Below are 14,719 nucleotides of genomic sequence, written 5' to 3' on the forward strand. Positions count from 1 at the left end.
GCCTGGCTCTCCTCCTCAGGAAGTCACTCACCTCCCCAGGCCTTGGTTTCCCCTTCTGAAAACAAGGAGGATGAACCTGCACTCTGTAGCCCGCTGGCTGAGTGGCTTCAGGCACTCACCTTCCCCAGCTCACACCGCTCTGGATGGTGCCTGTCAGTAAGAAGGTTCTTCACATCTTCCTTCCACCACTTTTGCAGGTAGCCCTCAGAAGCCTCCATAACAGCTGAGGATGTTTTAATCTAACGTGCATTCTCCAGCCAGAACTTTGATTTTCAAAATAAAGTAACAAGTGCTCCCCCAAAACTGTGAAACTATATAAAGACTCAAAATGAGCAACCCACTCTTTCCCGAGGGCCATATCTGGGGAGAACCGCTTGCCTCATATTGAAGCACATGCAGTAGCTGCCCTTCCTGAAGGGCCTGGGGGAGCGCTCTGGCTGCCAGAGGCCTCCTTTGGGGCTTGGATCCAAACACACTTTGAAGCCTGGGGTGTGTTCGGGCCTCCTTGGCATGACATTCAAGGCCTTCCTGCATCTGCTCTCCAACCACTTCCAACACATCTCTCGCCCCACCCTCTCACCCTGTGCTCCAGCCACATCTGCTGGAGTCCCTCCCTGAGACCCCCAGGAAGACTTTGCCCTAAAGGGGACAGATGCTTGGAGGGGAGGGCTACAGAGCCCAGTGGGTTGGGGCAGGCATCTGAGAAGATGCCATCAAGCTGACCCAGAATGAGGATGAGCCAGGCAAGGAGAGCATTCCTGGGAGAGGAAACGGCAGGAGCAAAGGCCCGAGGTGGGGATGAGCTCAAAGGAATGGAGAAAGGCCAGTGTGGCTGGCATGCGGCGGGGTGAGAGAGAGGAAGGGGAGTAGCAGGTGTGGGGAGAGGTGGACCAACAAGGACCTGGGCAGTGACGTCCACAGCAGCCCTGCTCCCCGCAGCATAACCTGCATGCTCACATGCCAGAAGAAGAGCACGAGAACCCCAGGATGCCCCCAGTACTCTGCAGCAGAGAAGGCAGCAGTGTACAACACCACACCGTAGGTGAATGTGAGCAACGTCATATTCAGTGAGGAAGCCTCGTACCAAAGACTACATCCTAAAACAGCTGTTCAAAAGACCGTCTAGGAATACACATGGATGCAATGAAATCCAACAAGCAAAGCAAGTGCAGGAGGCAAAGGGATTCCGGGTTCTGGATGCCGAGGCTGGGGAGGTGAGAGTCAATGGGGGCTCACTGGCTGGAGGTCTGATACTGTCCGGGCCTGGATTTTTTTCTGGAGCGATGGATTCATGGGTGCTTATCACATTATTAAAAACAAACAAACAAACAAAGTGAAGGTGGGTCACACCTGGACCAACAATGAGTGTGTCTCATGTACCAACCTGGTGGGGGCCAGATGGCCCCAAATCTCAAGGCCCAAGCCAAGGGTTAGGGGGTTATTTGAAGAGCAGTAGAGGCCATTGGTGGGTTGGGGGCAGGGTACTGACCTGATGCATGGCGTGTAGGGGTGGTTACTCTCCCTCTGCGGCTCACACACAGATGCAGCCTCCACCCTGCTCCGTGTTCAGGAGGTTGACCCCCACAGACAGCATCTCCTGGGCTCCTGCACTCTCTGGCTCCCAGTAGGAGACCAGCAGGCAGGAGGTGACAGAATTTGGAATTCTCCTCTGAAAGGTACGTGGCTATACCTTGTACCATCTGCCAGTAGATAAGAGACATGGTGCCGGCAGGACCTCTGGATTTCGGAGGCTGCGTACACCACACCTAGGGGTGCAACTCTGACCTACTTCCTGGGAAACTGGTGAGACTGCCAGTTTTGGAGGGGCTCCAGGTAAGAAAGGGTTCTGCATTAGGTCTGGCTACAGTGCAAGCTGCCCTGACACACGGGCCTTATGACCCAGCAGATCCAAGGGAGCGTGGAGTGTCTTAGGCAGGTTGGATGGCAGGTGGGCGTGGCATACCCCCAGTGTCACAGCACAGAGCCTTCCGGCTTGGAGCCCTGATGCTCTACTCATCAGCTGCTCTTCTGCATTGGACAGGCAGCTGAGTCTGGCTACTGGCCCTGGTAGAGACTGACCCCCATGGCCATGGGACGCCAAACAGCTGTGTCCTGAGCTGCTGGCTAGATGTCTTCCTGTCGCTCACCCACCCCTGCCCCCAACTTCTCTCCCTTCTCCTCCCCTGGTCTGTGCCCCAGGAGGCTGACCTGTGGGGAATGCATCAAGGGGCTTTGTGACTCTCTGGCTTCTGGGTGGGCTCAGCATTGAGGAGCCACAGCAGGAGACTAGAGGGTGGGGGAGAGAGAGCCTTTCTGCTCCCAGCGCCCTTCCTGTAGGCTGGCCCTTGATGGGAGTCACAGCTGACTTCTCCACAGGACTCTCTCTTCCCAGGTTCCACCAACTGTCCCATCCCCGCACCCCTCTAGGCTTAATGGTAAGAGCGCTCTCTAGGTAATGCACTACCCCTCGTTTCTCATTTCCTGTCAAATCTTTTTATTAGTTCCTTTAAGTTCCCTTAAATTGTCTTAACTTGAATGTACTATCCATTTCCTGCTGTATGATGATACAAGGGCATGTCATAAACCAGGTGTGCAGGCAGAATTCTAACGTGGCCCCAAGAGCCCTCCCCCTGGCGTACATGGCCATAGAATCCCTTCCCCTTGTGTCTAATATGATGGGACAATCAGTTCTACAATTACATTATATAAAACTATCATAGCAGACTGGAGATTGTCCTGGCTTTGAAGAAGAAGCTGCCTGTGCTGAGAAGGCCACGTGGCTAGGACAAGAGGGTGGCCTTTAGGAGTTAAGAGTGAGTTCCAACTGGCAGCCAGCAAGAAAACAGGACCTCACTCCTACAATTGTAAGGAACTGAATTCTGCCAACAAGCTGTATGAACCTGGAAGAGGACCTTGAGCCTCAGATGAGATTGCTGTTTTGGCTGACACATTGATTTCAGCCTGGTGAGACCCTGGGCAGAGGACTCAGTTATGCTGCTACCCAGTTTCTGACCTACAGAAACTGTGAGCTAGTAAATAGGTGTTTTAAGCCACTGCATTTGTACCAATTTATGGCAATAGTAAATTGATACACTAGGCTTTATCTGCTCCTCCAAACCACAGACTTGGTGAAAGGAGACCCTCTACGAGCAGGAGCACTCAGCATGCAGCATTCTTAGCATTTAATGGAAACACATGCACAACATTGGGCCGGAACAGCTCCAGAAGTTACAAGTAAATTATATGAACACCTGGCCTAGGTTCCTTCAAAACCTGCTCCTGCTTCTTTGCCATGTCTTTTGTGAAATTCCCTTTGACCAGTTAACAGAAGAGAAAACTCTGGAAACCTGGCTTAGAAATGGGTGTGCATGGTATGCCAGCACTAGCCAGAAGCGTGGAGGCTGCATGACAGCTCCACTCGGGGACTATCCTAAAAGACAGTGGCAAAAGGAGATCCTCCTATGGGCAGAGAACTTCAACTGGTTCCTTCAATTGCCCACTTCAGTGGAAGGAAAGATAGCCTGAAGTATAGATTTGCATCAATGTCTGGGCAGGGATTTATGGGTGCTCGAGGAATGGGAAAAAATGAGATTGGAAAATTGGTGATAAGGAGGTAGGTATGTAGCTAGACCTCTCAAAATAGGCATACCAGCACTTTAGGAGGCCGAGGTGGGAGGATCACCTCAGGCCAAGAGTTCAAGACCAGCCTGGGCAACATAGCAAATGTAGAGACAGAGTCTCTACAAAAATAAAGAATACATAAAAATTTTAAAATTAAAAAAAATTTGTAACGCACAGTACGAGAAGACATTCATGTCCCACATAAATGCCCACTAAGAGACAACCACTGCAGAGAATGCTGTCAATAATTAGGTGAACAAGAGGACCTGTCCTGTGGGTATCAGTTAGTCCCTTTGCCCAGCTAGTCCTGTCCTTGCTCAAAGGGCTCAAGAACTAAGTGACCATCAAAGCCAGTGTCTTAGTCTGCCTGGGCTTCCATAACAAAATACTACAGGCTGCGTGGCTTATACAACAGAAATGCTTTCCTCACAGTTCTGGAGGCTGGGAATTTCAAGATCAAGGTGTGAGCAAAATGGATTTCATCCTGAGGCTCGTCTCTTGGCTTGTAGGTGGCCACCATCTTGCTGTGCTCACATGACCTCTTCGTGCACATGGGGGTAGGATGAGGAATGGAGGAGGAGGGGGAGGGGGACAGAGAGAGAGAGAGAGTATGCACTCTGGTGTCTTTTTCTTTGAGAAGGTGTCTTTCTTTGAGACAGAGTCGCTCTGTTGCCCAGGCTGGAGTGCAGTGGTGTGATCACGGTTCACTGCAGCCTTGACTTCTCAGGCTCAAGAGATCCTCCTACCTCACTCTACTGAGTAGCTGGGACTACAGCCATGCTACCATGCCTGGCTAATTTTCTTATTTTTTATTTTTTGTAGAGATGGGGTCTTGCCATGTTGCCCAGGATGCTCTTTAGCTCTTGGGCTCAAGTGATCTGCCCTCCTCAGCCTCCCAAAGTGCTGGGATTACAGAAATGAACTACCCTACCCAGTTGCCTTTTCTTTTAAGGACCCTAATCCTATTGGATCAGGGCCTCGCTCCTATAACCTCATTTAATCTTAATTAGTTTCTTAGAGTAATCTTGGCCCCATCTCCAAATACAGGCACTGTAAGTTAGGCCTTCAACATGTGAATTTGGTGAGGGAGACGTAAGTATTCAATGCATAACCACAGGGACAGGGCCTTTCACAGGCCCAGCAACATGGACTTCCTTTCACCAAAGCTGATCTGCCTACTGCTACTGAGAGCCCAGGCTGCCAATCACACAGACCAATGCTACCCACTCAGCACCATTCCCATGGAACAGTCTCCATCAGGAGGGGTGCTGAAATTCATCCCCAGGGAATCTAGACAGAGATTTGCCTTCTCTACTGGATGCTTCTGCCAGTAATGCCATCTGTGGCCATACAGAATGCCTTACCCATCGCCACACTGCAGCGCCTCCAACCCAGGAACTCAATGGCTAGTGAGAGAAGGATGGCCACGGGCTTGCACCTAGCAGCTAGTCTGAGGGATGGTGGAATGGCCTGCCAAAGCTTCTGCTGCAGAGCCAGCGGGGAGGCAGCACTCTGTGAGGCAGGGCCTTGTCCTGGAGGCGGGTGGTGTCCCTAGCCAGGGACCAGTACACGGTGCTGTCTTCCACCAGAAGCGTCCCCAGTCCTTCTTTTCTTAATAACAGCTTTATTGAGATGTAATTCACACGCCATATAAATTTCCTTTTTAAAGTAGCCAGTGCGATGGGTTTTCGTATATTCACAGAGTTGTACAACCATCACCACAGCCCCCTCGTTCTTGTACCTTAATAACCCACTTATGGAATTCTTGTTTCCCATCTCTGCAACATAACAGATAATGTTGGAGCTCTGCCCAGATTTCCCTTGGATTCTTTTTTCCCATTTTTGGGCCTCCTGGTTTTGGTGTATTTTTGTTTCTAACAGCCACATGTGAGGCTCTTTTTCAGAGAACATCCCTTGGACTCCCAGAGCCCGCCTGGCATGCTGGCTCAGGCAGCTGGAGGTGGCTGGGAATTTACTCCACCTCTGGGGCAGCCCTTAATCACGGAGCGAGTCAGAGGCTGACAGCCAGCATCCCCACCTCATGTCCATCTAACTCCCAGGGGGCACATACACGCCAGAGCTCCCACGTGCTCAGGCTCAGGCTGAGGCTTGCCTGAACTTGGGCCCTTCCTAGGGTTCTTCCCCTTCCCTGTTCTTCCCCCTCTCCCTGACTGGTCTCCCCTGGGAGCACTCTCTTACTAAGTCACCGGTGCATGAAACCTCATTTTGGACTCTGCTTTTGAGGAACCCGAACTAAGCAGGTTTGGAGGTCCTATTTCTCAAAGGCTTCCACCAGGAAACACAGTTGTGAGGCCGTTACCTTAGAAAGTGGGGCTACTGTTGGCCACTCGGACTCCTTGTGCTATTGAGCTGACAGGCAAACAGTTACCACAGTGCCCTGGGTGGGTGAGCTCGATCACCACGCAGCAGCTGGGCTCTGCTGCACAATGAGAAAAAGGGAGCTTTGCCTGGAACCTGGGCATCCACGGAGATCGGGGAGAGGTGCAGGGGAAACTGCAGCAGGCAACTAAAGCAGGCTGACTGGGGACTCAGGCCTGGCAGGACTGAAGAACTGGGTCACCTACCAGGTACAGAACTATCACTGGCCAAGGGGCTCTAAGGGTGAGGGGAGCATGCGGGGGGTGCTGGAAGAAAGAAGCCATGATGACTGTCCTTTGCTTCTTGGTCAGCTACAGATGTGGTGACTACAGCCACTGCCTGCAGCCTGTGTTTATTGGTTGATTTCTTTCCCCCGTCTCCTGCCATCGAGCTAAAGTTCTGGTTTAGCCTCCCAGTGGGAGCATGATTGAACTATCATTGCTGCGTGCTGACTCAGTGGCTGATGGGCTCTGTGTCTCTGCCCCCATTTTGGAGACAAGAGTTTCTTGCTCCGAAAGAAGGGCAAGAATAGGCACTGAGGAGCAAAGGGGCAGACTGTGCTAATCCTGTCTATCCACCCCGCCCCAGCCTATTCTTCACCCTTCTCTGCCCTGTTCTTTGCCACATGAGGCTGAGCCAGGGTGTGTGAATGGCCTCACCCAGACTCCTTGGCCCTCTGCTGTCTGCTTGTGTCTGGACAGTGGATGGCACTAGCAAGCGAGCAGAGGGCGGGAGGAGAGTATGGCAGGGCTGCTCCTCCCGGGTTCCCCTGCTTGCAGGGCTGCTTTCCTGGCTGCAGTCACATGTCTTCATGAGCACAGCCACACAGGGCAGACGTTCCCCCACAGGCTCCCATTCGCTCTGGGATCTGTGGACACTAGTTTGTCCCTTTGGCCTCGGGATGGTAACGGGTTCCTGCTGCAGTGTCTCTAGGGTACCAGTGTCTCTTGTTGTTTCCCTTAACCCTGCCCACAACTCTAAGAGTTGGTGGACTGTGATTAATCAAGAAATTAAATCTCTTGAACCTTCCAAGTTGGCCTCTGTTTCCTACCAGAACCCCCACTGCCAGGACACCTTTCAGACATACAGTCAGAGAGGCTGAGACGACAAAGGAGACACAAGTCCGGAGCCCAGGCGAGCCCTCGCCACACACAAGATGGAGCAAGAGCATGGACCCGGATGAGCACCTCAGAAGAAAAGCATCCACAAGAATAAAGGAGGGGCTGGAGTGCCAGTAGCCAGAGGGCAGGCAGAGAAGGAGGAGGAGCATGGGTGAAGGAGGGGCAGCCCAGGAAGTAGGAATTAGATGAGAGGAGAGTGCCGTCCTGAAGTCTAGAGAAGTGTGTGCAAATGCAGCGGGAGGTCAGGGAAGCAGAGGACAGAGAACTGACCACTGGATTTGGCCACAAAGTTGTGGCTGGTGATCTCAATCAGTGAGTGAGATGTAATCCTTACCCTCAAGTTAAGAAGAAAGAAGAATTGCACAGAAGAAACAAATGCAATAATGTCTTGGAGAAAAGTGCAAGCCATGCCTGGCAGCAAGGGACAGAGAGCAAAGGAGAGCAAGGTTGGACTTCTGGGGAGGCTCAGAACAGGCTCCATGGAGTGGAAAGGAGGCCCCATGGGAGGGGGGACCCAGGCAAAGGGTGCTACGTGAGCAAGGGCTGGAGGCATTTTGGGAAATTCTAATGCAACGGGGACAATGTGGCATAGAAACCCCGGAGATGGTCAGCTGCACTGGAGGTTTTGAGAAGACTTTGATTACTGACCTGTGCCTCTCAATTCCCAGAACAGCAGAGAACCAGGGAAGGGTTTTATGTGGGGAGATGCTCAGATCTGGATATTCGGACGCTGCCATGCATGAGGACAATATCTAGCTCATCCTAAAAGCCTGACGTGTCCTAGGCACCCAGTAAATGCTATAGCCTTAGTGGATAGAACATGGGCTGTTTCTAATGTTGCAGATGGTGGCTGACATCACTCCATGACTGATGTGAATATGCCACGGTAGTAAAAAAATTCAGTCCAAATTGAAAAATTAAAAATCCAAGAGCCAGATGTAGAAAAACACTGATTTAATTAAAGACTGACAATGGAAATGGCCAGAGTCTCAAAACCAGGTATGTTTCACATATCAGAACAAAGTGTTATGATATCTTGCTTTCCCATGCAAAGGGGGGGACCATTGTTCTAGCAAGTGGCAACTCAGCGTTTAGTGGGAAACTGAATTATAGCTGGAAATTAATTGTCCATGAATGCAGAGAAACAGCCAAGTTCATGTGGAGTGTTCCATGGATTACATCTACTACCAAGAAGAAAGAAAGAAAAGAAAACAGATTTTCTGATTTCAATTAAAAAAAAAAAAGAAGATGAAGAAAAGACACCGCCCAGCAGCTAATTACTCACAGGCCAATGCCTGTGCTAGCTCAAATGCAAGAGCTGACATGATAAAATGTTAGCATCTTGTGATCTGCTGTTAATAAAATGTAGCACAAAGGCACAGAGGAGTTTTACATCTGCTCACAGGATGCTGCACAGCTTGGGGAACCCTCCCCAGCCCGCCTACCCAACTGCTCGCTCACCAGTACTAGCATGGAACCCCTGGTCCTAGGCTAGGGAGAGGAAAAGGATGTTGTTGTATAGAGGCTGGACAGCTCCAGAATGGGTAAGAGGTGAGGCTGGAGCCTGCCTGCCCAGACATCCTCCGCAGACTGGCCAACGGTCTACCCTGAATGCAGTGGGACTGGCGTAGTGGTCCTGCTTGAGAAGAAAACCTTAGCAGGAGAAACCTTCAGGAAATTAAGTTAGTAGTCATAGCAAAAGATTGGAAACAACCTAAACGTCTCTTAGTAGCATTAAATAAGGGTGCATCAATTCAATGAAATACTACATAGCTACTAACCAGAAAGAAGATGTGAGGATCTTCAAGCTCTAATGCTGAAGTTCGTAACTGGGGTCCTAGAGAGAATTAAGGGCTCTGTGAACTAGGATGAGGGAATCACAGCTTGATTTTTCACTAACCTCTAACTATAATTCAGTGTCTCCTTTAATTATGAACGTAGGCCCCAAACCCCAGTAGAATTAGCTGTGACTTGGTCACTGACAGAAATCACAGATATTCTCGTCTCACTTTATGGTTGTGGCATGTATCTCAAAAGATCAATTACATCACTACTTTGAAACTATTAATAGTGATTAGACCCATGGCTAGACCTTGGTATTTAATATGTTAGCCAGGAATAACACGTATTACTAAGTGACAAATGTATTTTTCTATTTTGACAAGTGTATTAAACCTAATTGGTTTCCTCTGTAACCTTATGTGTTTTGTTTTATCCACTTAAATCACTACTCTAAGAAGGGGTCACTGGCTTTACCAGACTGACAATGGGGTTCATGCTACAGAAAAAAGCTCAGAAACCCTGATCTGGTGTTAACGAACACAGTGACATGCAAACAGTGTGGATCATATGCCACTGTACGTGTGTTTGTTCAAAACACAGATCAGTTGAACAGAATAGAGAACCCAGAAATAGGCCCACATACATCTGCTCAATTGATTTTTAACAAAGGCACCAAGCAATTCAGTGGAGGATCTATGGTGCTGGAGCAACTGCACATCCACAGGCAAAAAAAGGAACCTTAATCTACACTTCACACCTGATACAAAAATTAATTTGAATGCGAACTGTAAAACTGAGTCAGAACAAATGGGATGGATCTTATCCATGTCAATATTCTGGTTGTAATGTACTGTAGTTTTGCACAATGTCACCATTGGGGGGAGCTGGGTAAATGGTACATAGGATTGCTCTGTATTATTTCTTACAACTGAGTATGAATCTGTAACTACTTCAGAATTAAAATATAATCTAAAAAAGCTTTTATATGTATAAATTATCTCTGGAAAGAGATACAAAAAAGAGGGATATCTCTGAAAGATGTAAGTGAGCATGAGAAATAGAGGTGGGAAAAATATCTGTTCCTTGCTCACACTTAAATTGTTTACCATGTTTGTGCATTATTTATATTCATAATTAATTACGTTTAAATAAAAACAAACAAACAAAAAGCCTGGAGAAAGATGAAGAAATAACCATGAAAAGAAACTACCCTAGGAAAAATCAAAACTATTTCCCAGGTTACATTTGAATTAAAAGCACTAATACTGAAAAATTTCCCATCTACTTTGTGAAAGACATAAGGCTTAAATTTTAATATGCTATTAATACTCATGTTTTTTTAAAAAAATCAACTTCGTGTTTGTTCATCATTTTCAAAATGAAATTAAAGGATTTGGAAATTTCTGAGAAATTATTTCATTCCTCGTGTAGGACCTAAGCTACACGTTCTTTGCTTTTGGCCGGTCCACACCCACTGAACCCCAGCTGGGCAGCAAGTCCTGCGGGGACCACTTCCCCAAGGCTCCCTCTCAGAGAAGCAGGAGAGCACAGTGCAGCTAGGAACTTAGCTCTGCACTCAGGTGGAACTTGAATTTGCCACTTATGGACATGGCGACTGAGGGGGAACATCTAATCTCTGTAGGCCTCAGTTTTGCCATCTGTAAGATGAGGTACTTGGTGCCTGCCTGAGGGGTCACTCTGAGGACTCAGAGACAGAATGTGCAGGAAGCATTCAGCACAGTGCCTGGCATGTGGGGAACACCAGGAAGGAAAGAGCCTTGGTCATTTCTAGCCTCTGACATGGTCTCAAAAAGGTCACTGCCTTCAAGCATCCAATGACACCGGTGCCATCAAAGAAGGTGTTTCACACGAGCATTCCTGCATTCTCAGTGCACCAGCGAACCAACGCTACCAGAGAACAAAGCAAGGCTTGGAAAAATTACATGATGAGCCCAACACTACACAGCTAGGAAGAGAAAGGAAGAAGAGCAAGGTCCAAAGACCCCAGCCTTAGCCAAGGAGAAGAAGCCTTGGCTCACGCAGCGCCTCAGGAAGAGGAGCCTGGCCCAGGCCCACCAAGATCACAGTGCCCAGCAGTGGAAGGAGCTGTGAGAATCTCCAGGATTGCAAGGAGAAGACCTCATCCCCCATCCCCCCACCCTTGAGGGCACATTTTGTCTCCAAGAGGGAGCAGAGCACCTCTACCCCACTCTCCTCAGAAAAGTGGGCTGGGTGTGGTGGCTCACGCCTGTAATCCTAACACTTTGAAAGGCCAAGGCAGGAGGACTGCTTGAGCCCAGGAGTTCAAGACCAGCTTGGGCAACATAGTGAGACTCTATCTCTACAAAAAATTTAAAAATTAGCCAGGCATGGTGGTGTACCTGTAGTCCCAGCTACTCTGGAGGCTGAAGTGGGAGGGACGCTTAAGCCTGGGAGGTTGAGGCTACAGTGAGCTATGGTCACACCACCGCACTCCAGCCCAGGTAACAGTGAGACCCTGTCTCTGAAAATAACCCTCCCCACCTTGCTCCATCCTGGCCACAATAGCAAGCATTCTGCCAATCTCATGCCACATAGTGGGGCTCATGGTGAAGCCTGGGCCACAGCGGGAGCTTAAGCCGCAGAGATGCTGAACATCTCTGGCTGAGTGGGGCGTTATACCTGAGACCCTGAGGGCTCTTCCCGCTGACTCACCATGATGCCAGCTTTAGGATTCCCTTGGGGCCTTGCCTGCTATGGTGAATAGAGTGGGCAGTGGTTGAGGAGGTAAACTCCCTTAGGCTGCACTCCCTATGCTGCGCCTGAATTTGCCCAGAAACTAGGGTGCGTCATGGGTTCTGTGTTCAAAAAATCCCAGGATGGTAACTCAAAGCAAAATGGATATTAAAAACTCTGTAACTGGTGCCCAGGGACCCATGTTGCCCTCTGCACACCCTTGTCCACACTTCTATTATACCTGGGGCTCTGCCACTTACAAACGGTGTGACTTTGGGTAAATCTCTATCCCTGTGTGTGCCCCACTTTCTAGAACAGGGATGATAATGCACCCCTTCCATGGGTCGTGGTGAGGATTAAAACGGGAAAGAAGTGCAGGGCTTGGCACACAGTACAGTTTCAGTGAAAGCTGACTTTCTGACCCCTGTGTAATGTCCCAGCAAACAGAGCAAAAATGTAAGGCAAAAGATGCCGCAGTAGGTGGCCAAAGACTGGGTAACTGAACTCTCCACCCGGAAAACCACACATGCCCTGGATTCACGCATCCACTGGCAACATACACTGGGCTAATCAGGGCCAAGCCCCACACTGGAAGCTGGGGACAGAGGCTAAAAAGCCCTTGCCACTGACTCCAGGACGCTCCCAGGCCTGTGGGAGGGACATCTACTCAGTGGATTCAGCGGCCTTGACGGAAGGCAGCAGCGGGCAGGGCAGGCCCCACCAGCTTCTAACCCACGCTGAGGCTGAGGTCCGGTGTCCTGAAGAAGCTGGCACCGGAACTAAGTCTGAAAGGACAATAGATGACTAGGTGAAGCTGGAAAGAGTCTAGGCAGACGGCTCTCCACGCACAAAAGTGAGGAACGGAAAGAAAGCGGGAGAATGTGCTATGGAACACGAAAATGGGGGTGGTGTCTGAAGAAAGGTTAGGAGGTCATGGATGTCACAGGCAGGGCTGTGCAGAGACGACTCGCTGAAGTTGGCGACTGCATAGCCCAACCTAGAGGGAAATTCTGAGTCTCCGAGGTGCGCTCCAAGCTCGCCGCTGCAGAAACCTATTCCTCCTGCCCCGCAAGCAGAGGCGCAGCGACCCGCCCACTTGCTCCTCGGGAGGCCGGTCGCTAGGCAACAGGCCCCGGCCCCGCCCACAGCTGCTGCAGTCGCCCCCTCTCCCGGCGGCGCCCTGCCAGTGCACCGGCGTCAGGGAATGCCGGCTGGTTGCCTTCCACATTATCCCAGTCATCTGGAATGAAGTGCTGCCCCTGGCGGCCACTCTCTCGGCTTTCCATCCTTTTTCTGCCTGGACCTGGACAAACCCACGCCCTCCAGGACCTGGGCTGGGCCAGCCAGTGAGGGAGAGGCTGGAGAGGCCAGCAGGCAGGTCCTTATTATTATTATTAATTTTTTTTTTATGGGGTCTCCCTCTGTCACCCAGGCTGGAGTGCAGTGGTGTGATCTCAGCTCACCGCAATCTCCACCTCCCAGGTTCAAGCGATTCTCCTGCCTCAGCCTCCCAAGTAGCTGGGATTACAGGTATGTGCCACCATGCCCGGCTAATTTTTGTATTTTTAGTAGAGACGGGGTCTTGTCATGCTGGCCAGGCTGGTCTCGATCTCCTGACCTCAAGTGATCCGCCCACCTTGGCCTCCCAAAGTACTGGGATTACAGGCGTGAGCCACTGTGCCCGGCCAGAGGGAGCAGGAGGGAGCCACGGAGGGCTTGTGTGCAGAGCAGCAACATGAGTAGACCTGGTTTTTCAGTGCTCATGCTGTTGCTGCTGGAGACCTGCCTGGAGGAGCTGGGCATTAAGGGATCATGGCTTGGGCTGCCTGGCAAGGCCGTGAGGAGCAGGGGTTTACCACCTACCAGGGGAAGTAACCATGGTGAGCCCACGGAAGCAGGAAAGGGCAGGCTGGGTGCTCACAACTTGGGGTTCATACCGGGGAAAGGGAGGAAGGCAGGCCTTCCTGAAAACCAGTAAGCCAGGGGGCAGTACTGGGACAAGCCCCTGATCCCCAGTTGGTCTTTTCACCCCAGCAGGTGCCTCCAAGGCTCCAGGAAAGATGCTGACCAATTTCTGGAGATTCATCAGCTCACAGGCCTACAGGAGAAATGAGAAATCCTCCCATCCTGGAGACCCGTGGGCATGAACCCCTCCAACAGGACATTACTCTTCTCCGAAGGCCAAAGCCTCCCATCTCCCCACAGGCTAACTTCAACATCCCATTTTTGTCTGGAATAGTTGTGGTGTCTATGTGGCCACCGAGACTGTTTCATACTTCTGTGTGTGTGCTGACCAGAAACAGGAAAACAGCTTTATTTGAGTAATGCAACTTGGTTGGAAAGCCTTTCAAAATGTGGAGTCTAAGATAAAACTTCAAGTGTTATGAAAAAGTAAGGTTACCGGCCGGGCGTGGTGGCTCACGCCTGTAATCCCAGCAGTTTGGGAGGCTGAGGCGGGCAGGTCACAAGGTCAGCAGATCAAGACCATCCTGGCTAACACGGTGAAACCCTGTCTCTACTAAAAATTAAAAAAAAAAAAAAATTAGCTAGGCGTGATGGTGGGCGCCTGTAGACCCAGCTACTCAGGAGGCTGAGGCAGGGGAATGGCATGAATCCAGGAGGCGGAGCTTGCAGTGAGCAGAGATCACGCCACTGCACTCCAGCCTGGGCAACAGAGCGAGACTCCATCTCAAAAAAAAAGAAAGAAAGAAAGAAAAGAAAAGAAAAAGAAAAAGTAAGGTTACCAATCCAGCCCCGGCAGGTCAGGGGTTCAGTTAGGGCATGGTGATCAATGTCAAGTGCAACCAAAAGGCATGTCTTCTCCCACCCTCTCAGGGTCCTACAGCACTGTGGTCCCCAGGGGGAAGACCAGCACTGGAGTAAGTGATAGCTTCAGCCCCCAAGCCAGGCTAGTCCCAAATCACTGCATCATCCTGTCCAGGCTGACACCAGTGCTGACCTGCAGGCCTCAGGCTTCAGCATGCCTGGTCTGCCCTGCTGAAAGCACTCTTGTGTCTGTAGAGCAGTAACTGAAAAGCTCTCGTGACAGTACCTGTCTCCAGCGCCTTCCAACAAAGCCCAGGCCCTGGGCCCCAGCCACC

This window comes from Trachypithecus francoisi, unplaced genomic scaffold (assembly GCF_009764315.1).
Source record: "Trachypithecus francoisi isolate TF-2019V2 unplaced genomic scaffold, Tfra_2.0 Lachesis_group12, whole genome shotgun sequence".
Taxonomy (NCBI): Eukaryota; Metazoa; Chordata; class Mammalia; order Primates; family Cercopithecidae; genus Trachypithecus; species Trachypithecus francoisi.